The sequence below is a fragment of the Armigeres subalbatus genome, chromosome 2 (assembly GCF_024139115.2).
Source record: "Armigeres subalbatus isolate Guangzhou_Male chromosome 2, GZ_Asu_2, whole genome shotgun sequence".
NCBI classification, from domain to species: Eukaryota; Metazoa; Arthropoda; class Insecta; order Diptera; family Culicidae; genus Armigeres; species Armigeres subalbatus.
The window spans coordinates 144,065,493-144,092,272 of record NC_085140.1 but is presented as its reverse complement, the minus strand read 5'-3'; the positions used below and the strand labels follow the sequence as shown (position 1 = coordinate 144,092,272).

Sequence of the window (26,780 nt, the reverse complement as noted above, 5' to 3'; positions counted from 1 at the left end):
AATATAAAAAGCACAATAGCTGTAAATACCAAAACATAAATATTTGGAATTCAATCAAGCTTATTTATTTTTTTCTCCTTTAGGTTAACATTCTTTACCTCACTTGTCATAAGACGAGTTTGTACAATCCCATTGAATTCCACCACTTAATTGTATCTTGACAGATACGTATTTCGACCTCAACAGTAAGGCCGTCTGTTGAGGTCGAAATACGTATCTGTCAAGATACAATTAAGTGGTGGAATTCAATGGGATTGTACAAACTCGTCTTATGACAAGTGAAGACATTCCACTAAAAAGCTCAAAATAATTTTCTTCTGCATATTAACATTCTTTACCTGCATATTACATCTTCCCGAAAATTTAACGCAATACTTTACACTACTCATTTTTCACTACTGTACAGTGAAAAGCGAGATTTCTGATTCTTACTGCTCACAGTAAAAACTGAGGAGCAAGACGATTCACTTCTCTTCTTTATATTGAATTCGTTTACCAATTCTATATAGACGAATCCTAGTAAAAATAAGAAGAAAACAGGTCAGTGTTTACTTTGACAGATCCTACAGCACAGCATAAGAAGATAATATTAAATTGCCTATATTAAATTCTAGGCAAAATGTAATTAAAATCTCATAGATGTATGATACAGAAAAAGTTCCGAACAGTATGATAAACACATTTTTGGAAAAAAATACAAAAAATTGAGATAAGCTTCCAAATATGTAATTCAGAACTTTTTCCGTATCGTACATCAATTAGATTTTAATTACAATTTGTCTCGAATTTATTATAAGCATTTATAATAATCTTCCTATGCCGTACGGTAGGATCTGTCAAAGTTAACACCGTCGTATGTCTTGTTCTTATTTTTATTTGGATTCGTCTACAAGGGACGAGGCTCACGTAGTAGTTTTTCAACGCCACGTGCCCGCCGCGATAAAATAAGGCAGGTATGCATCGGTGCGGCGACGCTGCGTTAGGGGTGATTCAAATATGACGTCCACTACTTTTTTAGGTTTCTAGACCCTCCTCCCCATTTGTCACGCTTTTTTGTATACCTAGTAGTCTGCCGCTAACCGCAAGTCGAGCACATCTGTATATTACTTACTTATGGATCCTGTACACCTCCGGTGGTGCAAAGGGCCTCCATATACAGATGTGCTCGACTTGCGGTTAGCGGCAGTATACAGTTGTATGTACTGTCACAAAATCTTAGACCCCCTCCTAAAACCTGTTACATCATTATTGAACAGCCTCTTACCGCGTTTTCCTGGTGCACACCTGCGTCTTTTCAACGCCACGTGCACGCAGTGTTGAAAATACGCTACGTGGCGATCGAGCTTAATGCGCTTATCGCTCTCCGCTTACCGATGAAAGGCATCTGCTTAATTAGTTCGGTTATTTTTATTTTTATAACTTTCTAGAGGTTGGTTTTATAATCACTGCCTGTAACTTGAAAAATCGACAAAAAATGTAAATTATCACATTTAGATTTTCAAAAACTAGCAAAAGTTTTTCTACGCATAAATCAAGTAAACTACCACTGTGCACGATAGTGGTTGATTGCTGGTCCGGTGGTCGCTTCCGATTTGTTGGGCGAAAATTGTTGGCAAATTAGTAGCGAGCAGACATGGACGGACAGTGCTGCCTGTGGTTTGCATTTTTTTTTGCTCTTCTCGTTATCGCTGTTCGCTTCTTGGTCGATGCCGACAACCTTACGAGGAGGACGGGCCCGAATGGTGATGGTGATAGTACAAAAGTTGAATGAATTGAATGTTTTTTTTTTCTTTTTTGAAAGTTACACAACCGCTATGGTATTTGAATAAATGTTACGGTTTTTTATTGTAAGGACATCCGGCAGCAGGAATAATGGAGTTGTATTGTAAACAATTTTAAATGTGTTTTCCTTCTTGTAAAATTACAGTTGTTAAAATACTATATGTACGTTAAATCTAATTTTTTTTATTTTTCAACATAACTATTAAATAAAACTTAGACATTCAACTATGTATCGGTGAAGAACAACTTAACCCTCCAAATTTGGGCTTTCGTTCATTTCTCATGAAAGTACTAATATTTTTATCAAAAGAATTGAAAGAGGAAAACCCCTTTGAGTGAATTCTTTGTGAATTACTTCTCAAGGAAGTATGAAACATCTTCATCGTGTTTTTTGACACGATGAAGAGGTATTATCACAAAATAAAACCTGAAACTAAAGGCTCATGCGGCGTTAATCCATTGAGGAGCCAGGCACTTCAAACGAGGATATCATGATGTTTCTTCAATCTTCACCTCCAAACGAAAAGAAAGGAAAACAAAAATGGGGCAGAATCAAACAAAATAAGAAATATTATTTGATAACCGAAAAAGTATCTTCAATAGAAAGATTATTTCTTCCTTAAATCTAATTGTCAAATCAAGATGTCCTAAGCCGATGTAATTCGGGTATGATTCAATTTTGAGTTTTGTTGTTGGGAGTTACCAGTAGATTGGCAGTTTTAATTATCTATATGGTCAGTCAAATTTATATTCCAAGTTCACCCAAGTTCATTAAAAATCGTATTTGATATGCACCGTATCGATCCTTTTATCGTATTTGGATTTCATCGCATCATTTTATTTTGTTGCTGCAAAATTTATTAATTCAACCCACAAAGCATAAAAAATCTAGCGGAGCTCAATGTATTATTTACGCATGCAAGAATGTATGAGAAGAACATCATTTCGCTGTTTTGACAGACAGAAATTTCTTCTGTTTTTAACAACGAAACAAAAACAGAAAAAATAAATCGCATTGATCGAATGATTCTAGTGAGATGATTTCGGCGTGTTTCAAATCTGGCTTGATTTGAATCGTTCATGAGTTTTGAGATTTTAAGTTATTCCCTACACTGCCGGTGATATCAAATCAATTTTTAATAGAAGAACAACTATATTCGTAAAACAATCCGCACTTATACAAGTTTTAACAAGCTCAATAAACATAGCATTCAACCAAAGCTACAATATTGAGCCAGGTACCCAGGTGTGTACCGTTTCACACGACTGCACCAACGAACGCAAGACAGAAACCAAAAAAGCCATCCATCTGTGAACAAAAGTATTAATTTAATGATAACTTTAAGCAGACCGGACGGACTAGAGTAGCACGTGCCCATGTGGCCGGAGTCACTGCAACGCCAAGTATAAGTCCGATCCATTGATTTCTCTCTCGTTCAGTTGGTGAGCAACCGTACCATCCAAACTCCCCGTTCGCGAGTGCGTGTGTTTGGACGAAAGGAAAATTCTTACCTTTTCCTCCATTTGAAGCATCCTCAATCCTCATCCATCGCCACAATTGCAGCAAGCGATGGGTATCTTCTTCAAGATAATTTTTATGTATGTTGCACAAATTTCACGGTCGCATCCATTCGTCTGGCAGTGCTAAACTCGAGCGGAAAGTCATTTATTTCGCTCTCGTTTAACGACACGCAATGTGCGGATTATGTTTTATATATAGTCGTTTTTTTTTCATCCACATTATATTCTTGGGACCACACAATTTATTTTACAATGGTTAACTGTTTTTGAAATGTGGTCTAAAAATATTCATAATCGAAAATGTCTGTAACTCGAATTATTTAGAATCTTGCAAATGTTTTCATTGTTGCGCAAATTTTAATTAAAAATTGGACATGCAATTTATGTTCATATGAAAAGTTTTGGTCTTGGGAACCGTCCGAACAGTAAAGCTGCAAAGTTATGTGTTTGCGATCTTCACATCGATAAGTCGATACGTTAAACCCCTCTGAAGCTTTCGGTTGAGAGATTTACAACAGCATAAGGTGGCGCATCAATCGGGCGGGGGAGTTGTTTATGCAGCCGCTTGTTAATTTGGTATGATAAATTTGCAGTTTTTTCTCTCTCTCTCTAGTTGCTTCTGCTTGTTTTGCTGAGTTTTTCCATTCAATTCACTTGCTTTTTCGCGGTCAGTGAGCAATGAAAATCGAAAACAACACAGATGTCGATGCACCGTGTAGTAATTTACTATACAAATTACAGCGGCCAATGTAAATAAATACGTTGCTGGTGTAAGATACTATCAAATCGAAGATGATTGACAACTTTCGCTTTGGTGGAGACGTTTCCGATCACTGGAGCTGTCAAAACTTTGATGAGTAGATTATATGGTCGATTAATGGCTATTTCGAACAACTGGGCGAAACTTTACTGATCAGAGTAATAAGCAAACGTCTTATTTGATTTAATGCAAATGTGATTTTTTTTATGCAAATGTGAAATTACGAGCCCAATCAAGCGAGTGCAGTGGAGAGATATCAGCTTCCAGTTTCCACGCTTGTACTCTTACCTCACTCGTCATATGGGAGTTTGGCAGAAGGAAGGTCGTGAGATTTATACTGTCACAAATATGCCTGCCGGAACTATCAAGTCTATACTTTCGCCTCTAATTCTATCATGAACATGCACGTCTATGTTTGGAGGATGATATTAACATTTCCACAACATTGTAAAACTTTGTATTCGGCAATTTCAATACCAGTATTTATAATATTAAGAACAATATTGCATACAAATAATTTCGGGCTGTTGTTTACTCTGATATCACTTTATTCAATCTTATATTGATTAAAAAAGTGTGACTACAATAAGCTTCGTCATTTATTATTTGAACAGCTAAATTTAATTTTTATTACCTAGCAATAGGGAGGACATACAGCTTGTCTTATATATTAATCATTGCTTTTTTTCTTCTTTTTACAGGTAAGCCTTCATTTAATATTCTTATATTTGTCACGTAGGTAAGTCTGTAATATTTGATCTCTGATAAAATATTCCAAAACTGTATAAGCCTAAATTCGCAAAATGAGTTCGTATAAACTACAATTATGTATCTTCTTCTTCTTATTGGCATTACATCCCCACACTGGGACTGAGCCGCCTCGCAGCTTAGTGTTCATTAAGCACTTCCACAGTTATTAACTGCGAGGTTTCTAAGCCAGGTTACCATTTTTGCATTCGTATATCATGAGGCTAGCACGATGATACTTGAATGCCCAGGAAAGTCGAGACAATTTCCAATCCGAAAATTGCCTAGACCGGCATCGGGAATCGAACCCAGCCACCCTCAGCATGGTCTTGCTTTGTAGCTCCGCGTCTTACCGCACGACTAAGGAGGGCCCCTCATTTATGTATTTATATGAGTCTAATGTGATAAGCAAGCGTCCTGCAAAATGCAGCTGCAACGTCACTAGCTTGGAAACGGATATCTCATAAGTGTATTCCGTATAGATTCTATTCCGTATAGGTCTAAAAATGTATGCATACATTTGTATAACTTCAAAAAAAAAAATGAAGTTAAAAACCCAGAATAATCCACCTAGCGGTGATGGTGCCTTTCTCGTGCATTATAAAATGTAACAAGAAAAGCACACTTTAGGGAGATAGATTAAGTTATTTCCATCGATTTGCGTTTATTTGAATGCTTTGCAACAGTTTTGACGTAGGACTTTCGTCTCTCTTTACTATACCGGGTGTCATTCCAAAATATTCAAATCGACCGCGTTACGCTGTGTTGAAAGATTTTAAACGTTAATAGCGTTCGTCTTAGTGGACGAATTTCTGCGGTAAGCCCCTCAATCGACAGATCTCAAGTATGCCTTTCATGTCCATGCTTGATAAGATCCGAAAAACTTGTTTCAATAGGCAGGAAACTGTTTTCAATGAAAAACATTGAGATCAAGGGAACCTATAAATATGGGTACCGCATAATTCTTGCATCATTCCATTACCACGTTCTCATTGGTGCAGACACCAGCGAATGAGCAGCCGCTGGGTCTGCCGAGAAGCCATAACATTTTTTCCTTTCATTCTGACCGGGACAAGCGAAGCAACCGCATCATCGCATGATCGACAGCACTCACACCCAGGGTTCTGCATCGTCGAGGCGATAAATGGAAAATGATTTTTTCCAATCTTCATTGCGCTCTAGCTGGTGTTGCTTTCGTGCAGTCAATTCATTCAAATGAATTCACTATATACCACTTCTTGTCTTAAGTGAATCTTCAGTAAATCATTTCAGAATTCATTTGCTTCTGAATTCCTTCAATTGATTGGAATAAAATTTCAAATGAAGGCGCAAACGAATCTAGACCTGGTTCATTGAAGGTAGTATTATCTTCATTCAAACGAGATGAAGTTTACTTCAAGTGAAGGAGTGATTTCTCTGTATCACGATGCAAGTTTCTACCTTTCTAGTACACTAAGTGGCTAATGATCCGTTTACGTATTGAATAATTCTAGCAGGTAATATACTATACGACAATACTAGCGTCAAAATATCATATGGATATTTTGCAGCCGCACGAGCAAAGAAGAATCGTAGGGGAGAAGCTACATTAGTTCAAGTGGCTTAAAATTTGTCACTTCAATTTAAAATGAGAATGAAATTTGCAAATTTACAGCACTTTCGGATACGTCTTCCTGAGAGCATTGCGACCGTTGTCTATTGTTTGATTTATTGACTTATGCACAGCCATCAAACAAATTTGGTAGCTAGCACCTTTCTATACAACTGATACCGAATAGTTTCTCGTGAAAAGTTCCTACTTCTAAGAAAACCCGCGTTAAGATTCCCCCTACTGCTGAGTCTCTGCATGCAACATTCCAGCTTCTATACCAGCGGCGATAGCTGCGTCGCGTGTTTTTGGGGGAACCTTCAAATCTGTTATGACGTATAAAAATCTAGTGGTCAACTTCATGCTGCTGTTCATATGGATGCATGCTGGGAGCGGCGAGTAGGAAACCACTACTAGGGTAAGATGGTATAATATGCCCCCCCTAAGGCAAAACCTTGATAACTTTTTACTTTTCATCGCAATTTATGCAAACTTTGTGTTATTTGGTAGTGCAAGAAGTCGCAAATGCATTGCCCGTGAGTAGTCATATAAAAATATTACAGATAACACGTAATAATTCTTTTTTGAAAAGTCGTGAAAAAATGGATTTCAAAAAGTGCCTGGGCAATACGCCCCACCTTAGCCAAAGACGTTCCATAGCCCTTCATTAGTATTTTATCAATCCCATAATAAAAAGATTAGAAATCCTTATGTGCTTGACATTGAAAAACCAACATAAGTCCATTTAATCAAGTTTTAATTACATTTAAATAATTTCCATATAATTTGGAAGCAACTGCTACAAGCTCGCCGCGCTTGTGTCCAGTTGGTAAGGGCATATCGTCCTACCTACACTGGGGCGTTTTGCCCAGTAAAACATATTTTCGAAAATCGTTAAGTTTTTGAAGATGGAAGCAATTTTATATCATATTAACCACTGAGAAAAGTTATTTTGTTGCCCAACTGAGTGTTCCCGTGCGGACAGTATGCTGGCGTCGCTCCAGAATGTTGATCAAACAAACATGAAAAGTTACATCAAAACTGTCACTTTTTGTATTTTGCTATTATTTTCATTATGTATTACAAAAATACTTCCACATTCACATAGTACGATGGTTTTACAAATATTTATAGGTACCCACTGATTTTGACGAATTAGTTAGTTATAGTTTTCTAGAAATCAAAGGGGGGCGTTTTGGCCAGGTGGGGCGCATTATACCGTCTTACCCTACTTGTGATTCATTATCATTGCTGAAAAACTTTCAGGCCACTGGTGGTACAATTTTGTTTTGGTCTGCTTATTCTATACTGCCGATTCTGCCAGACACACAAAAATTCATTGTGCGTACCAGTGCTGCGGATTAAATTTAATTTGTAAACAATAAAATGCTAATAAAAATTAAATTTAATTGCAATATTATACTTCTTGTTGCCCTTGCCATTGCATTACCAATGGGATATTATTTAAATAATATGGTTTAAGCAAACTGAAAATCATAATCAGCAGTCATGAAAATCGAGTTTCACTATTTCATTTTATATTGTATGGTGATCTCAATACAATAAACCGCGTGGCTGTTGTAGTATTTCCAAAATCACATTGGCACAAAATTTCACTTGGCATTCTACATTCGAAAGAAAAAACTGCACCCTAGTAACGAGGCAATGTTATCTCCCTACAATAATCGAGTGTACTGGCAGGTTGGTGGAAGATATAATCATCCTTTATCACACCAAACCATTTAATCTCCAAAAAAGTACCACAACTTGCCATAATGATTTAATGCAGTTACGCTTACAATGATATTTCTATATTATGCTAAAGAGTCGCGAAAATATAAAAAAAATCCGGAATCTATCACTTCTCTATGAAGTTCCTTTTACTTACTATTTTATCTGACGGCTTAACATTTATGCGCTATTTGTGTATAAGAAAACACCGAGAATAGAATAGTGTTTAAGAATACTTCCGCAGGTGCAAGTCAGATATTGTTTACATATGGCAGCACTGATCAGCAACAAAAATGAATAAACTTCAAAGCGGAATATTCCAAAAGAGCTTATAACAAGAACTAAGGTATATGTTAATTCGTATCTCAAAAAGCATGTCTTCACATTTTCATTGCTATCGTGCAAATTGTCATCGAGGCTGTACTACAGAGAGGAAACAATGAAATATCTGTTTTTTGCTCTCTTCAGCGTTACTTTTCTTCTTTAACGTTACCTTTCGTTTAAAACTAAAAGTTTCGTCGCAAATTTTCGTAGACAAAATTTTGAATTGAGAAAATGTGGTAAATTCATCCAAACTTAATTGTCTCGGCGAACTTCATCTCATGTAAAGTTGAGCCGTTGAGAAAATTAATTCGGAGCATTAAAAAAAAAACAAATAGAGGACATAATGTGCACTAAATCGATTTATCGCTTGATTTACCACGACAATTCATTTTTGATCATCGTTTTTCTTTTCTCAGAGAAAGAACGAACATAAACCCGCCCAAATCGGTTTATCGAGGTGCAATGTAAAGTTTTTTTACCCTTTAGAATTGTAAACCAAAAATGAAAAATGTTAGTTTCTCAAATATAATAATAAAATTCAAGAATGCGTAATAAGAATTAAATATTTGTTTATGGTAAATTTATTGTTTCTTCTGTATAGCACAGATTATCCACGAGAAACTCATTCTTATCCTCAACCTGTTTCCATTACTGGTAATGCCATCTATTTGTCTGCACGGGAATGCAAGAACCAAAAATCAGCCAAAAGGATTTAGCTAATCTTTCTAATCGTACAATGGCCAATGCATTTATTTTAGTTTGCCATAACTGTAGGCTTTTGTATATAGTACCATCAAATCAAACCAAAACGTGCTTTTTAGAATCGAGCCGTTCTTATATGTTCCGCTCTATTTGTACAGAGATTGGACATAAGATTGACACAAATTGACCTGCTGTCCTTCAAGTCAATATGCTAGTGAATTAAAAATGAACACTATTGAAAGGCAACCTCTGTCAAATGAACTTGCACGAAAATTGGTTTTCTGATATTGAAAGGAAAATGACTATGATAATGAAAGGACGCGGTTCAATTGAAAGTGATGAATGCTAAATTCATTTTCGACTGACGAATTTCAATTGAAATTGAAATTGTCTGGCCCTGCTCACACCTTTTAGCAGGGAATGAAGTCTGCACCGACCGCTTTTTCGGCTCGACACCATCGAAGCCACCATCATCAGCCGAAACCTAGCCAGTACAGTAGCAGTCCACCCTACAGACCCGACAAAGCAGCAATGCTGAGCAGATACCGGCAGCAGCAGCAGAGTCGAGCCGAGACCGGCCGGCATCGGTGATGAGCCGAGACAGGCTAAAGAAAAGCCACATGATGCAGCATGTATGTCCAAAAAACAAACGGTTCTTCAGAGAGCCAATAATAGAGATCAATATCAAAGCTTTCAATACCCTTCGATAGAAATTGAACTTGGGTGCCAAATCCAGTGTTCGAGTGATGAAAGCTTATGTGTGTTTATAGATAACGCCAACACTAACAGTGGATAAGTGGACGAAGGATTTCGCTTGACCATGCCTAAAAAAACATAAGATGTCCAAATCTCTCACATAATATTTGGATATTTGGATTAAAAAAAAAACACCGATAACAGCTCAAACATTAATAAACTATCAATCGATTTTTCATCAAATGTTGGATTTTTTGGCATTGATAAAGAAATATCTAGATAAACATTGTTTGATACTGACCGCACATAAAGCGAACGGGACTGAATGATCGTCCCATGTGACCAATTCTAAATCTTATCACCCGAAATCCCATGTCCGGGTGTTTCCTTCCTTCTACTACTAACAATATTGTCTCAGAAAAGAACACGTACTTCTCACCTGAACTGCAATTCTAAGCTCGCTTGCCCGGCTTATTGGCCTCTATCAAGCGAAAAGTCCCGTTAAGAAATAGACGCCAGCAGCGAGCATCAAGCGTAAAAAAGAAAAAGCCCTTTTCGAACGCGTTGATGATGATGACGCTTTGGCTGACAAAGAAGCGGGATACTAGAAACTAGCTGATTGGCCCACCAATTGAAAAGCAGAGAAGACTCAAAATAAGGTATAAAAGAAAAGTGCATTCGCTCGCAGAGCATTCAGTCTTTTTTATACCACCACTAGAAATTCGCGGTTTTTTTAAAAGATCGTTTTCTTACTTTTTGGACTTAGCCGAAGCAAACAGCCTTTTTCAAGGCTCTAAGTAAGAGTTAAAAATAATGTTCTCCTTCAGTCGCTATCGCACGGATTAGAGGCCCTACATCCCCTGCTGGGCCAACTTGTGGCTTATTTCAGGCAGTCCTTCAGTGGGAAGGTTGTCACTGTCGAGGCTAATATTCCGTGACCGGACAGATACTTCCTTAATTGTTTTTGATGATTCTTGTTCGAGGTAGATTTGATTTCTGTGTCGGTTTGATGAGAAGATTTTGCCAAGGAATGGTATGCAACGCCGATTATTTATCCAAAATAGTTGATGTGAGAAATTTGGACATATTAAAGGCATGGTCAAGTCAAGTCCTACGTCCACTTAGCGGTTATGTCACAGACACTACCCACTGTTCGTTTTTGAAAAAAAAAATCGATTTTGAACAATGTTCTTTTAATAACTACAATAACGGAACGCAATGGCCGATTGGGCCAATTTTCAATAGCGAACAATTCCGCGTCGAATGCAACCTGTTGCAAGCAAATCGGATAAGGCTAAGTACAAAAAAGTATGTCATTTTTTTGTACAAACACACATACAGACATCACCTCAATTATTCGAGCTGAGTCGATTGGTATATAACACTATTAGTCTTCAAGCCTGCTATCAAAAGTTCGGTTTTGGAGTGATATGTACTCAGTATACACGAAAGGCAAAAATGCAGCGTCCCGCACAATGCATTGTCTGGTCATATCTGGTCTGTTAATAGAGATAATAAACAATAGAGGAAGATTGTCGCTGTCGTCACTGGCGAAACATCTTTTGCTGGCGAGGATAGGGCGATATGGAATCGTCTTCCACCTGATCGATCCACCTTGCTCGTTGCGCACCTCGCCTTCTAGTGCTCGTCAGATCGCTGTCAAGAACCATTTTCACCGGATTACTGTCCGATATTCTGGCTACGTGCCCGGTCCACCGCAGGCGTTCTATTTTTACGGTGTGAACGGAAGATGGTTCTCCCAACAGCTGATGCACCTCGTGGTTTATTTACCTCCTACAAGTACCGTCCGCTATCTGCACTCCACCATAGATGATACGCAGCACTTTGCTTTCGAAAACGCTAAGGTCATCTACGAGCATCGTCCATGTCTTGTATCCGTAGAAGACTACCGATCTAATGAGCGTTCTGTAGATAAACTGACTATCTACTGACGGCGTACGGCGGCGAACTATATTCGTTCAGAGTCCAAAGTACCTGTCATGATGCTTCTCCGAATTTCTCCGCTGGTATCGTTATCGGAGGTCACCTTCGTCACCAGCGATACAAACTCGTGGTGGATGGCTAACATTTTCCTCTTTCGAGCCTCTCCCTGTCGTGTACCGCCGTGCAGGGTTTCTTTTGACAAATCGGGGGCTACTGTGGACATTTTGAAACAAGAACAACAACGTGAATTACGGTCAAATTGCCATTATCACCATTCGGGTGGCTTGTTGATAGCTAGATGGTAACTTTCTGTTTCAAATTTGGTATTTTGACGTTGGACAACGTCTTACCCGAAGATACTGGGTGTCAAATCAGAATTTAGAATTGGGGACCATCACGAAATCATGTAAGATTTTGAACGTTAATAGAGCCTTTATCTTTTGGTGGATTCTCGAGATTTATATATCAATCGATTTCGCAACTCTCCAGCAATTTATTTATTTAATTAAAGTGGCTATCGTCGGCATCAGTTGCACTGCAGTCAAATTTTCTTGCATGGTTCTGGATCTGGTTTTGTTGCAGGACCAATAAATTGGTTCTTTTCAGGACCACCATTTTATACAAGGAAAGGTTGTTGTGTGAAGAATTTTGTTCAAACTGCAAATTAACCGCTTTGCGACGCAAGAAAGTTGCCGTCCATAGCAGAAGCACGAGCCAAGTGAAATTTTCTCAAGATATTTATTTGGTGTTGTTGCAGTTGTGATTGGATAGATATTGAAAATAAATCGGATCACAATTTTGTGGAAGCGAGACGAATTTTGTTTGAAGTGTAAATTATAATTGCTTGGCGACAGCAGAATGTTGCCGTTGGTGGTAAAATCACGAGTGCGTGTCAGAAGGAAAACCTTGCGGTCGTGTCTTGTACACAACCCTTCTGATTTTTTTTTTATAAAATCAAAATTCAAAGTAGCCTTCGGCGTCAAAAAAAGCCCCGCGACGACGGTACTTCGTTTTCGACGTATTGATGACTAGTCCGATCCGCTTTGCTTATTTCAGTCTGTTGTAGGTTTCTTCCATCTTCTCAAAGTTACCTACCTACTTACACTAAGTGTTGCCCGGAGCAAAATCAAATGAATGTCTTATTCCACACCGGCCGCACGCGCTCTTCCTCGATTGCACACAGCCATCGAGTGCGAGGTCTACCCCGGAACCGACGTTCTCTTCCAGATTCTCTGCTAAACATGACTTTTGCTGGTCTCTCTTCCGGCATACGCACTACATGTTCAGCCCACTATAATCTGTCGTATTTTATCAGCCTGCCGATGTCTGCATTTTTGTACACTTGGTATTTGCATACTTTGTACACTTGGTCTTCGCCATTCATCATTTTCCACCACATCGCCAAGTATTGAGCGCAGTATTTTCCGCTTAATGACTCCGAGAATTCGATAGTCTGCTTCATGGCCGTACAGGGTAGAGATGGGCGTTCAGATCCGGAACCGTTAAAAAGATCCGGATCTCTGAAGTGAGTGAATGATTCGTGGATCATTTTTTAAAAGATCCGGTTCACCAGTTCAGCAAATTATTTGACCATTTGTAAGTAAATGACAAAATAAAAAGTTCATTGTTTGTATTCCATACGCTTGTAAAAAAGAAAGGGTGAAAATATTTTCAATACCGTTCAAAAGTGTGAGAATAAATGACTAACGCTTCATTATTTCGCATTCTCCTTGCATTTTGATCTAGGGATCCGATCCGGATGAAAGATCCGGATCTTTAGAATGAGTGATCCAGATCTGATCCGTTCATCAAAATGATCCGTTTTGCCCATCTCTAGGCGACTGGACCTATGTGTACAGAGCTATTTTTTTCCGTGTTTGAAGGCTGTGAGACCTTAGCTGGCTACGCATACCGTAGAAGACATAGGGGAACTGGGGGTAGGACGCCCACATTAAGGAAAATGCCATTTTTATCAATGAAAACCACCATTTCAGCCAGTTTTCATCAGCGCATACTAAAGAACAGCATATCTGCGACTGACTACCGATGACAGATATCTAATTGTACATTTTATTGCACAGATATTGCAATGGCAATATTTTTCATTGATTCATCGTATAGACTATTTAAAATAATCACAATGGGGATATTTAACCTTATTCAGGGGTGGCGCGTTTTAACCCCTATGGGCGTGTTACCCCCACTTCCCCTACTTGCAGCCGCAACACGTCTTTGAACCTCGCGGCTAACATCATCATCACAGAGTTTTCCAAGATATATGTATTCGTCGGCAACCTCAAATCGCATCCCATCCATTTCCACCTCGGGACCAACATCGTTTGGACTGCCACGTTCTCTGCCAGCCACCAAGTACTTAGTTTTGACAGAGTTTATTATCAGTCCTATTTTTTCTCCTTTTATGATCAGTCCTATTTAGTCTCCTTTCAGAATCTGCTTATGATCGCATATTAGTCCCATACGAATTTTCGTCGTTTTCGAAATGTTGAACCTTCATCCGGAAGAGCGGGATTTAGAAATTTCATATTTTTTGTTTACAAGAATATTTTTATTAGGAAGCATGAAACGAGCTCAGCGCGTTTTACATTGCATTCCCGTCCATCTATTGATCCACTGTATCCATAGCATAGTACTGAAACGAACACAGGCCTTCCATATGTTCTTCATCGCCGTCGCTTCAGTCTCGCTTTGGAAACTTTCAGTTCATGCTGTCGAAATGTTGATCGAAGGGTTGTTCTACAATCCACCAGACCGATCTTGTGGTTGGTGGAATGACTATTGTCGATTTTTGCAATAGCTCGCTCAACAACCAAACATAAGGGGAATTACTCGCTGAAGACCGCGACCATTTCAGATCAGTTCGACTCGCATAGAGGAACCTGTGAGATCACGGTTGAGGTTTCGACTAATGTGCACGGAGTCAGACCGACCTTGCATAACTTCTGGACTGGAAAAGTACCGGATCTTCGCGTGTTATGCGGTTTGTTCTCTATACACCCCCGGAAATAATTATAAAGCATTCGCTGATTTTCATACAAAATGGTCATGTTTGAGAATACAAATCTCGATTTCTAACGATTAGTTTGAGGACATTTTTGGCATCCCAGCCCAAAATGACGTAAACTTTCAATTAATAATTGTTTTTTGCATGCATGTTTAGGTTTACTGAAAAGGCACGCTTCAGTTGGAAATAATTATAAAGCCACTCCACTTGTATGCAGTGTTGGTAAAATCACTCATGAATCTCAATCATCGAGCGCTCCCGTGCGCACGAAATCGTCTGCGATTTTAAAGGAATGCATCACGCTTGAATTTTTCATGCTAAAACGCATCATTTCACTCATTTGCCAAAAAATCATTTTGGCTCAAAAACGCATTTGAAATCAATTTGGGGGAAATTTATTGCTTATACATAAAAAAGTGTCTAATATTTTATGCGACAAACGTCAACTCACTGTTTTTAACGAACGAGAACAAAATAAAACCTACGATGATTCAAATGGATGATTCAACTCATCCATGAGTTTTTAGGTGCTGAGTTGGGTGCGTTTCAACTCACGCTTGATTTGAATCATCCATGAGTTTTGAGATTTTGAGTTTTTACCAACACTGCTTGTATGAAGTTTCATATAAAAGTGGTGGTGGAAACGAATGCTTTATAATTATTTCCGGGGGTGTATGCTTGGCGCGAATTCCTGAGTGGACTGGCTGGACTTTCTTGAGCGACATTCCGTCAAATTTTTGGACCATATTAACGGAAAAGAGCATGCATGAAATTTGATGCAGCTTTATTCCTCACTGCTGCACGCTCTTTCTTTTCAAGGAAAACGTGATAGAAATTGATCGTGATCGTTGTCCAGAAAAGTAAATTGTAAAATTGTAGAAAATGTAGGAAAAGTTAATTAAGGAAAGTTATTTTAGTGTGTCTTTATTGAAAAATCAATTTTGAACAATAAATATAAGAGATAGATCCATTAATTGCATATTTTTCAGCAATTCGGCCTTACAAAAATGTATGTATATCCCCAGTTGTATATCCCCAATCAGGCAAGCCCACCTTGTTCATTATCGTGAACTTCACACACTAAGCCCCCAGCAACGGCCTGGGTGAATTTACACTTTTTACAAGATTGTTCAAATGTTCAGATCGATTTTAGACAGCAAAATACTGAATTTAAACGAAAACAATAATTCGGATTGTACCAGGGTTAAGAAAACTGAAAAAGGACGACAGCCACCCGCGTAAAAAACGACCAAAATGTACTCTTTTGGCTAGACTAGCCCAAAACCCTGTGCGTGAATAAAAAAAATCAGAAGATTTTTGTTTTGTATTGAGCATATTTCAAACTCCATCATCCCACCATACCGTGAAACTCATACTCCTTAGGTTGGTTTTTCAACGCTTACCTGCTTCAGTGTAAGACAAGCTGAAAGTTCGACAGAATGCACAACAAAAGAAACATTTCAACAAGGTGCTGCTGGCTGGCTGCTGTGCTGTTGGTAATAAAGAAAAGATACCAAAAATTCACCTACCTGACTGAGCGCCGAGCTGAATCCAAAAATCCTCTACTGGAGTGAGTGTCAGTTTGATCTTGGAGCCCTGTCTGATTTTTTTCCTTCTCATTCTTCTGATCTACTAGACTTACCCAGTCAGCAGGCAAACCGTAGAGATGCGAAGGTAGATTTGCACGATTTAGACAAAGATTTACTTTTTGTTGTTGTTTTTTTCGTTTTATGTAAAATCGTGAATCTCTAGGGATCGATTCTGGTTGGAGAAATTGAAAATGTTATTGTGTGTGCAGAGAGAATGAAAAAGAATAAAATGATATTATCCAAATAGCAGCCATTCTTACCATCCGCAAGTAATGGACTCGAATGACGGGCGTGCTAAATTGAGCTTCTACTGACTGGTGCAATCCATCAGCTTAACTGGTTTGGGAATATTAGGCTATACATTTAAATTAGCTATACATATTAATGCGATGAGTATCAATTTAGATTTATGATCAGAGAAGTAGGATTTGAATCTTCTTACTTATAAAAGTTATTAGACAAATCTGACAAATCTAGTGACGTCATCTTTAGCCAGTTATGTTGTTACAACCAGAGTCTATTATATAGAGTTACGCAAAGAGGATCTTCTTACACTTATTATGAATGATGTTCTTGTTATTCTGTTGCCAACTTTCACTTTTGTTCAACCCTTCAAGTGACTTCACGGGAGCGTTCACTTCTAAAGCTTTTTAATTCGATAATCTAGTCACCCACAGAGTGCAAACACGTGAGTTTCTTGTTGCTACTTTATTGGGGAATGTATTGACGTTTCTTGAAGCTGTTTCTAGATCAAATCTAATACATTTCAATTCATGCGTTTTAATTCGCCATAATAATCATTAGGCGATAACAATACTTCCGCCTCACCAACTAGCATTTGTTTACTTTGCTCGATAGGTAGACGGTTTGACAGTTCAATAGGTAGATCTGGCTTCACTCTTTGCGCAACTCTATATAATAGACTCTGGTTACAACAATGTTCACAAGCCTTGAACTTTGTTTTCTATTCAGAATTAAAGTCTCATAGCAATTATCTTATAATCCAACGATAATCCGATGCAGTTCTGTGAATGGGCAGCCAAAAATGTGCTTGCGAAAAATTGCGCCTTCCCTCAATCTAACGAGCATGTTATTTATTTGTAAATATGCGATCGCGAACTTCAACGAGCACTTTCACGATCGCGATCCGTTACGGTTTCACGGTTTCGATAATGAAACTCGCATCTTTCCACGAACTCGAGTAGCTAAAGATACCACCTCCGGCGGGCTGTTAGTTGTTCGCTGCATCCACCTACCCTCTGATACGATTTGTCGTCTCTTCATCGATTACAGTCATTCATTGAATGAATCGCTTCTGCCGCCGCCAGAGCGGCTCCTCATAGGTATGATGTTGTGTTACCTACCTTACATTGCACCGCATGCTCCCACTTGCTCGTTCGTACGTTTGCATACCGGCTACATATTTTCTGCTCCTCCATATAGTGCTGCTTTTACTCTCACGCACACTCCATACAGAAAACCACATGTAAGATGGATGGTAAAACATCATTGCATGTACTTTATTTAATTTTCTAAAAATACTGACACGCATTGAATCCTTTACTTGGAAAACCTAATCATGAGCCAAGCTTGTCATTTGTAGCAAGCTATCTACTACTCAGATAACGGAACCACGGAACGTGTTAACGTTCCCATGTCGAATTATCATTTAATCAAGTAGTGTGTACATAGCCGCCACGGTTGCGAGATAACTTAGAACGCAATCAGTTCATTTTATTGGCCGTCGATATTTTGGAATCTTGACAAGCACAGGGAGTGGCCGAATTTGCGGTCTGATTTCGAGCAAATCCGGTTCAAGGGCCTCGTCAATCGTCATACAGCTGTCGCACGGTGGTTGTCCAGATGGAGTGCGATGAATGCGAATGCCCGCGCTAGGCAAGGACAGTGGGCCTAAACAAAACCGAAATGGCAAGCCTTTGCTTTGCTTTGGAATCGCCAATTATTGACGCTGGCCGTTGCTTGCATCAGTTTATTCGGTACATTCCGTTCAAGTGGCCGTTTCTATTTGCTTCAGTGAATGGGAGAATATGAGAGTAGATTGAAGCAATCAATAATTAGGTACTTTGGAAGATGAATTTATGAAGTGTGATTGGTGGTGTACACTTTTGAACATAACCTTATTGGAATAGAAAAAAAAATCAATTGACTTTATTTAAGAAATGTTAATGAGAGTGCAATTTTTTTGTGATCTACATTTTCTCAATTTTTGCTCAATCGAAAAAGTGATCAAAAAATAATAGACAGAATGCTCCATCGAATGTAGTTTGTTGCAAACAAAATGATTAAGCTGTGAACAATCTATATCCAGTGAACTTTCCCTTACTCTATATTGAAGGGACCATCGAGATAAGGAACACATTTATATTTTCCCCCCAAAATATCAAATACTTTTCATAACATGTAGAAATATGGTTTAAGGTAGTTTGGCCGAAAGGGTCATGGAAGAAAGGGTAATTTTGTCGAATGCCGTTTGGTCGAATACTAAAAATTGTTTCCTTATTATGTTAAGGAAGAAGTGAGATTTTCGGAGTGACCAGTTAAAAGTGAGAACTGAGAAATGAGAAATGAGATGTTCGAAGTGAGTACAAGGGAGTAAGAAATGAGTACTGAGGAGTGGAATTGGGTACTTCGTAGTGAGATGTGGGCAGTAGCAAATGAGAAGTGAGTAGTGCGAAGCGAGAAAAAAAAATGGATGTGAGATGCGATAGCTGCGAAGTGAAAAGTATGAAGAAAGTAGTGAAAAAACAAGAAGCAAGAGGGAAGAAGTGAGGAAAGATAATTGGGATGTTACAAGCGAGATGCTGAAAAGTTAGAAATGGGTGATGAGATATAAGACACAAAGAAAAAATGAAGACGGAAGAAGAAGAAAGAATAAAAAATATGAAAGCAGAAAGAAGAAAAAAAGGGAGAAAGTAGAAGGAAGATGAAAGAAAGAAGAATAAATAAGGGAAATGGTAAAAGAAAATTAACAAGGAAGAAAGTAGAAGGAAGAGGAAATAAGGAAAAGAAAGAAAAACAAGATAAAGATAGAAGAAAGAAGAAGAAAAACGATAGCAAAAAGAGGAATGAAGGAAATTGAAAAGAATTAGGATTTATTTTCTCCATTTTCAATTCTCACATCTCACTTTTCACCAGTCACATCCAACTTCGCACTCGTCGGTCCTCTTCTCACCTCTCACTTCTTACTGCTCACTACTCAATCAACACTCAGCACTTCTCACTTTTTTCTCAATTCTCACTTGTTACTTCTCACATCTTACTTTCTTCTCATTTTCACTTGTAATTTCTCACTCCTCGCTTCGAATTTCTCATTTCTCAGTTTCACTTCTTACTTTTCATTTTTCACTCTCTTCTCACTGCTCACTATTTACTACTGGAAGAATGCGGAAATTAGTAGAAGAAAGAGAGTAGAAAGAAGGATAAATCAAGCTCTATCTGGAATAAGGGCTAATGTCGCAAGAAAGGATTCTCTTCGCCAACTTCCCCTCTTTTAAATAAAAGTGACAAGTAGAGGATTTCTTTGTAGTTTATCACCTCAGCACGATAGAAAACAATGCGAACTTGCATTCTGAGGTGATAATCTGCGAATAAATCCTCTGCTTGTCACTTTTATTTAAAAGAGGGGAAGTCGACGAAGAGAATTCTCTCTTGCGACATTCGCCCTTTTACCAGATAGAGCTTAAAATAAGGGAAAAGGAAAAAGAAAAAAGAAAGAAAGTAGAGGGAATGAGGATCCTTCTTTTGCTCACTTAGCACTTCTTACTTAACACTTTATATTGCTTAGTTATCGATCAAATAAGTGTAACTTCCGATTTTATCCAAATTTAAAACATATTTTCTGTCCTAAGAAGACAATTATTGTGATGGTTGGAGAGTCATTTGAAACGGGGGAGGATGTGGTGGGAGCTCAGTGTAACTCCTGAATCCCTTTATCGATTTCAACCAAATTTTGAACAAATATTTTTTGTCCTAATACAGTATTGACTCCATTTTGTCACTCCCGATTTTGTCTACCCCCGATTTTATCACGTTTTCGACCCGATTTTGTCACCCCAAAAAATTTGAAAATTTTAGTCATCCTTTTTATTTTCGTAAATAATACCGCAAACGACGTTGATTCCCATAAAATATCTTTCACTACCAGTAGTTTATTATGAATGACTTCTGGAGTACCTGTGAAGGATTCTGTAAGCATTTGCGACGAAAAAATAACGGGTACCGTTCACGCATGTTGCCTTACCAAGGCATAAAATGGTTCATATTTGTGAAATAAATTTAAAAAATTAGAATTTTTTCCGGTTTTGTCACATACCCTTTACGCGTTCATTTAAATGCATTGCAGCAGTTGAAAAAAAAAATCATTTTTGAAATTTTTTTTTCTAAGAAAAAATGAAAAAAAAAGTTTCGGAACGCAATGGCCGGTTGTGCCAATTTTCAAAAAAAGGAAGGATTCCGCGTCGAATGCAACCTGTTGCAAGCAAATCGGATAAGGCTGAGTACAAAAAAGTGCGTCACATTTTTTTTGTACACACACATACATACAGACATCACCTCAATTCGTCGAGCTGAGTCGATTGATATATGTAAATATGGGTCTCCGAACCTTCTATCAAATTTCGGTTTTGGAGTGAATACGCGAAAGGCAAAAATTGAGAATTTTCCACAAAACAAAAATAAATTAACACTTTTTAAAGCAAAAATTGCAATTATAAAAAAGGATTTTTTATACAGAAATCAAAACGTTTCACGAAAACAAAATTTCCATAAACAAATCAATATTAGCAATAAAAAAAATAGTTTTTTTTTATAATAAATGGAAAATTTACCTCAAATAATCAATAAAAAGTAATAAAAAAAGAAAATTTTCATAAAAAAATAAAAAAGAGCAAACAAATTGATAAAATTTTCTATGAATTTTTAACGCTTTTTTAAAGAAGGGGTCATCTGTGGAAGAATACTCAGTTTTATTGTTTTTTTTATATTTCTTTATGGAAATTTTCATATTTTTTGTTTTATGGTTCTTTATTACTTTTTTTCGTTGAAAAAAATGATGTGGAAAATTTTGTAATTGTTTCTTTCTAATATTGATTAATTTATGAAAATTTCGTATTTTTCCGTGGAACATTTTGATTTCTTCATGGAAAATTCTTGGAATTGCAGTTTTTGCTTTTTAAAGTGCTAATTTATTTTTGACCAGTGGAAAAACTCAGCTTTGCCCGGGTGTTGCAAATGTCACAATGACTTATTTGCAGCGCCGCACTTTAGATCAGTTTCCGCGCGTTTGTTCTGTTTTCCTCAACAGCTGGCGATTATCACTTTTTTAGAATTCAGGCACTAAAATCTGGTAGAGTGGTAAAAACATCTAAAGGATTCCAATACGCTTCTCTGCAGCGTTTAAATTAAACTTTTGATTCCATTCTCGATGTTTAAAGTTAAACATTACCTTTTTCACGGAGTCTGATTTTGCAAATATTCATGGTCATTTTCTAGACGTTCGCTTTTACTGTGGCTTTCCGGGCCAGGCCTCTAATTTTGTGTAGTCTATGAAGGTTGGCTCGAAAAAATATTCATTGCGTAGATATCATAGAAAAGGGATCAAGTCTCCCCAAATTCTAAGATTGCTGCAATGTCAAATTCCATAACAAAAATCGTCTATAAATACGCACAGCAAATCGGAAAATCGTGTTTTGGAGGAAATATTTTTTTAAAGATCAGTGTGAACCTTCCTACTTTTATCGAAGCAAGTTCTTGGATCAATTCCCCCGAATATTTTTAAATTTGATTTTTTCAGCTCCGCGAGGGTTTTTTTTGGGTGTGATACATCTAACAATAACATGAGAAAAGGGAATCAAGTCTCCACCACAACTAGATTTTAGTTCCAGTTTATAATGTTGGTACCGACTACCCCAAATCGTAGTCTATTTTCTTGATCATTCCAAAAATTCGGCATGATTCACGTCCAAGTTCATCGTCCCATAGCATCGTGAGGTTTCTTTGTGCCAATTTCTGCGAGCGTTGATCTTGGATCGCAAAACAGAAAAAAAAAATGCAAAAGTCATCACCCGCATCGTGCAAAAGACGGTACTCTCAGATTGCCGTCGTCCGCTGTCGAGCCCACCTCATCCGCCGAAGGTGTTGTTCTAGAGCAGGAATCCCCTCCTCGCCAAACCGGGAAAACGAGTTGCGCAGCAGCGACGCAGTATCGGGTTGTTGGTTCTTGCCGTGCGCAGGAAGAAGCAACTTTCGTCATGTTTCAATAAACACACTACTGACTGACCGCTGGCTGGCCGCGCCAGCCAGTTGGCTGGTCCGGCCACGAGAACTTACGCTGCCGGCGCATACTTATGTGTACTTTATTCCACTTTTGGTTCAGCCATGTGAGGTGTATCTTTATTTTTTGTTTATTTCTCCCATCGCTGCCCGTTCACCACATGCGGTCGTTCGGATCCGTCGGTGTTGATGAACTTTTGAGTTTTCAGTTCGATGCGATGCAGTGTGTGGCGGGAGGAGAATAGCCCTAATTGTTGTTGTGGTATACTTGCCTGGGGGAGGAGCGGGACGCACATGCTGGCTGCTAAGAAGATTGTGAGACATTTTAAAGACAGCGAAAACATTGAAGATTACCCTTTATTGAAAGCTCAAACCTGTTGCAACTCTATAAACTTGTTTCTGGTGTGTGGTTTACGTTCCCCACTTCCATCAGTACGGTCCTTCGGTCTAGTCAGGCGAAAGAGTTACGTTGTAGCCGGCTAAAAAGCGGACTGTAAGGCAACCTCCCTGTTAGCCTTGAACGAGTTCAACGTTGCTGGATTGTATGCAATGGTAGATTTAAGGAACAAAGGGTTTTATGATGTATTAGTGACGCTGGTGAATCTTCTTTCAATGCATACACAAAGATCATTATGCACAATCAACCATGCTTCTTCTTGTTCAATGGATCTATATTCCACTTGGAACTTGGCCTGCTTTTCAACTTCCTGCTATCTTTCCCACCCGAAAACATTTTAGACCTACCGAGAATCGAACTCGCCATCCTTTGCCTTTGTTCGCAAGGCCTAGCTAATAAGACGAAGAATATGTAACCTATAAGTAGCGAGATCAAGATTTTCAAATCTAAGTGTAACTTTACTATATTGATATTACAATTTACAATAACGAAATAAATATTGTGACATATTCGAAAACATCAGATATCAAACACTAGATTTCAGCAGGTGAATTCATTTCGATTTTGGCAACATGTTCGGATCGTTTATGTTGCCAAAATCGAATGGTTTTTGTTTTCTTATGATACTTCACATTTATTCACTTATATTGACACTGGACACATTGTGACGATTTTTGACGTTGCTTATAATAAAGCAATTTCTCATCGGCCAACAGCTGGTACCGACCACTCTGCCAACACAATATAAATCAAGCAGTGTATTCAAATACATCCTATCTTCCAAAAATAGGTAAATTTTCGCTTGAATAACGGATATATCTTTCAAATATTACTTCAATATCGATAGACGATGCTTTTTACGACAGTCTTGTGAGTAAATGATAGTCTGATTATTATCCTATACCCTATAAGGTAGCCCTATTGATAAGATAAGGTTCATCGAAACATTCTGCTTCTATCCATTTTCGTTTAGTGATTTATATCACTAAGCAGGTGCGTGTGAGGGCAGAGGTGTGAGTTCCAGGAGTGCTATTTCTCTACTCTAGTTTTACCAGGCAAGGCGGCAAATCATGATGATTTTCGTTTTTTTCATCATCCGCAATCATTCACTGATTCGCTCGAACACTGTTTTCTGTCAATGTTTTTCCGATTAATTTAGCTACGTCTGTTTACCCAACGATGAGTGGCGCTTATTTGTGATTGGGGTGGGACATCATTCTCGAACAGTTGGTCGTAGCAAATTTTTCTTGCGCAATTTATCATAGCCATTGAATCTATTACTTTATTAATATACTACCACGAAAACTAATCCTTCCATAATCTCCTTTCTTCCACAGGTAAGCCGATTTGAAGCGCTCAAAAGCAATCAAAACAAGCAGGTGCCCTGCCCACACACAACGTGATCCCCATTCCCCCGAAGACCGGAACGGAATCTCGGATAAATGGTTTGTTTTCCTCTTAAAACGTGACGATAGTCGAATCGATCACCTTTTGCCGTGGAGGGCTTCTCAATTTCTCATCATATCGTCATCATTCCCAGAAGCAAAGTTTATTTCTTTTTTTTCGTATGCCATGAAGGTGTTCGGTGGAAAAATGTGAATCAGGAACCAGAGAAGTAGATTCAGAAAGTTCGTTATTAATATATCGGTTTCATAACTTTGTATCAAGTGGTACAACACTACAAAATTAATAGTTCCTACATGTAGCAAAATAAACTCGGTATAAAAAATAGATGTTTTCGAACTTTCAATTCAAGAATAAAGAAATAGGAGAAAAACAAAAAAAGATATTAAATTTCCTTAAAAGAATTTATATTTTTATTGGGGCTTGCTAAAAAGTGGCAAATACATATTTAAATAGAGAATTGGTAAATAAATAACTGTTTTAGGTTTATTTGAAACCTGAGCAACACACATGTTATAAATCAGCCTATTATACTTTATATAAGACTAAATTTGGTCATATATGAGTTATATCAACCAAATCAACGTGAATTGTGCTGCTAGGGCATATTTACGTTCACATTAGCGCAATGAGAAAAATGATTGAAAAATTACTTATGTACACGCACTTTGAAGAGCAATTATGTAGTACTGCTTGCAGTTTTTGAACTGGAAGGGCTCCAGGGTGTTCAATTTTGCCAAAAACTATTGATCTGTTTAAAAAAACCGAAAGTATCAATATTCCAATTTGTTCAAAACAGTTTTTGTTGTTTTCTCGGAGTTGTGCAAAATGGATATTATGCAGTTTCACAAACAAATGATTCAATTGACCGAAACAATTATAATTACGTAACCGACGCACTAACTCCCTTCGTTAACTCTTTTCAGCTCCACACATTTCTTTATTTTTCGCGGGTTGGTGGCCTTTCGCAAATTTTGTTACGCTCTAGGGGGAGGGAGGGATCAGACTGAGCGTTACGATTAATACAAAAAAATAAATCTTCTATTCAAAAAGTGTTACGAGGATCAAATTTAGCGTTACGTAATTTCTGAAAGAACCTTTATCAGGACAACTACTAACTTGGCAAACCATAGAATTGCGCTTCCCTGCAAACTTTTTTTTTATTGTCTTTATTAGGGAGACTTTCAGCCCGAGGCTGGCTCGTCTCCACTATGCAAACTTGTTATTATCTTCCTAGATACATCGGTTTTCACAATATTTGAATAGATGCTCCGGAGTTCACCCAGACCGTCATTGATATCGCTCACGCAACCATCCCTCAGATTAGTTGCAAAAAGTCTGGAGAAAATCCCTCCGTTCGCCAAAGAGATTTTCTTCTGGACACCTGGCCTGTGAGTACTCTTGAGGTCTACCGGGAAAAACACTATGAATGAACGGTAATCATACAGAAGGACAAGAAGAAACAATGACAGGCGTTTCTCGACTCAATCAGCTCCTCCTAGTCTGCAGCGCAAACGTGTTGTAAGCTCAATTCACTCAGTCGTAAAAACGGTCCGCTTTCATACATTTGGAGCTTCAAGGGAGTATTGTTTCCATTTCCCCAGAGGTCGAAAATGCCCTCGGTGAGTATTTCGATTCTTTGGTTTCTACTGACGGTTATTCGGCTTGATTTTAAAGCTCTATTACTACTATTATAGTACTAGATGCCTTACTCCAGAGAATTTTCGAGTTTTCCCGGACCCAGCTAAAGCAAACATCAATCAGCCTTTCTGAAACACTTACCACTATCAGCTAAACTCACATTCCTGGAACTAATCAACCAGGAATGATGTGATGACCAAGCATTTCCGGAGAAATCGGCGGGAAAGTTACGTCATCTCCGATTCCAAAAAGCAAAACTCCAGGTCGTGAACCATCCAGGTTTCGGTTGATCTCGTACCACCTGTACCATCAAGGTGAAGTGATAAAAAAAAGCATGGAAGACTTGGGTAATCGACAACATGTCTTCCGACCGGGCTACGGAACCAGCTCATATCTGACCCAGGGGACATTCTTCAAAACGCCTTCGAGGGAGGATAGCACGACGAACTTGTACTCTTAGAGATTACTCTTAGAGATCTTCCTCCGGATCATTTTGTGATAAATCTGGATACCCAGGGATCTGTTCTGGTGACTTTTCCTGATTGCCATGAATGGGGTCTTTTGGGTTTCTAGAATATTTTTACAAACGCCGATGACATTCTCCCTCTCATTATTGGGGATACAGCGGTTCTCAACCTTTT

General features: G+C 38.2%; 1 protein-coding gene across 1 annotated transcript in view; it reads left to right on the top strand.

Moving 5' to 3' along the window:
* The window catches only part of LOC134210939 (serine/threonine-protein kinase NLK), a 250,974-nt gene that overhangs the window by 77,207 nt on the left and 146,987 nt on the right, over window positions 1-26,780 (top strand).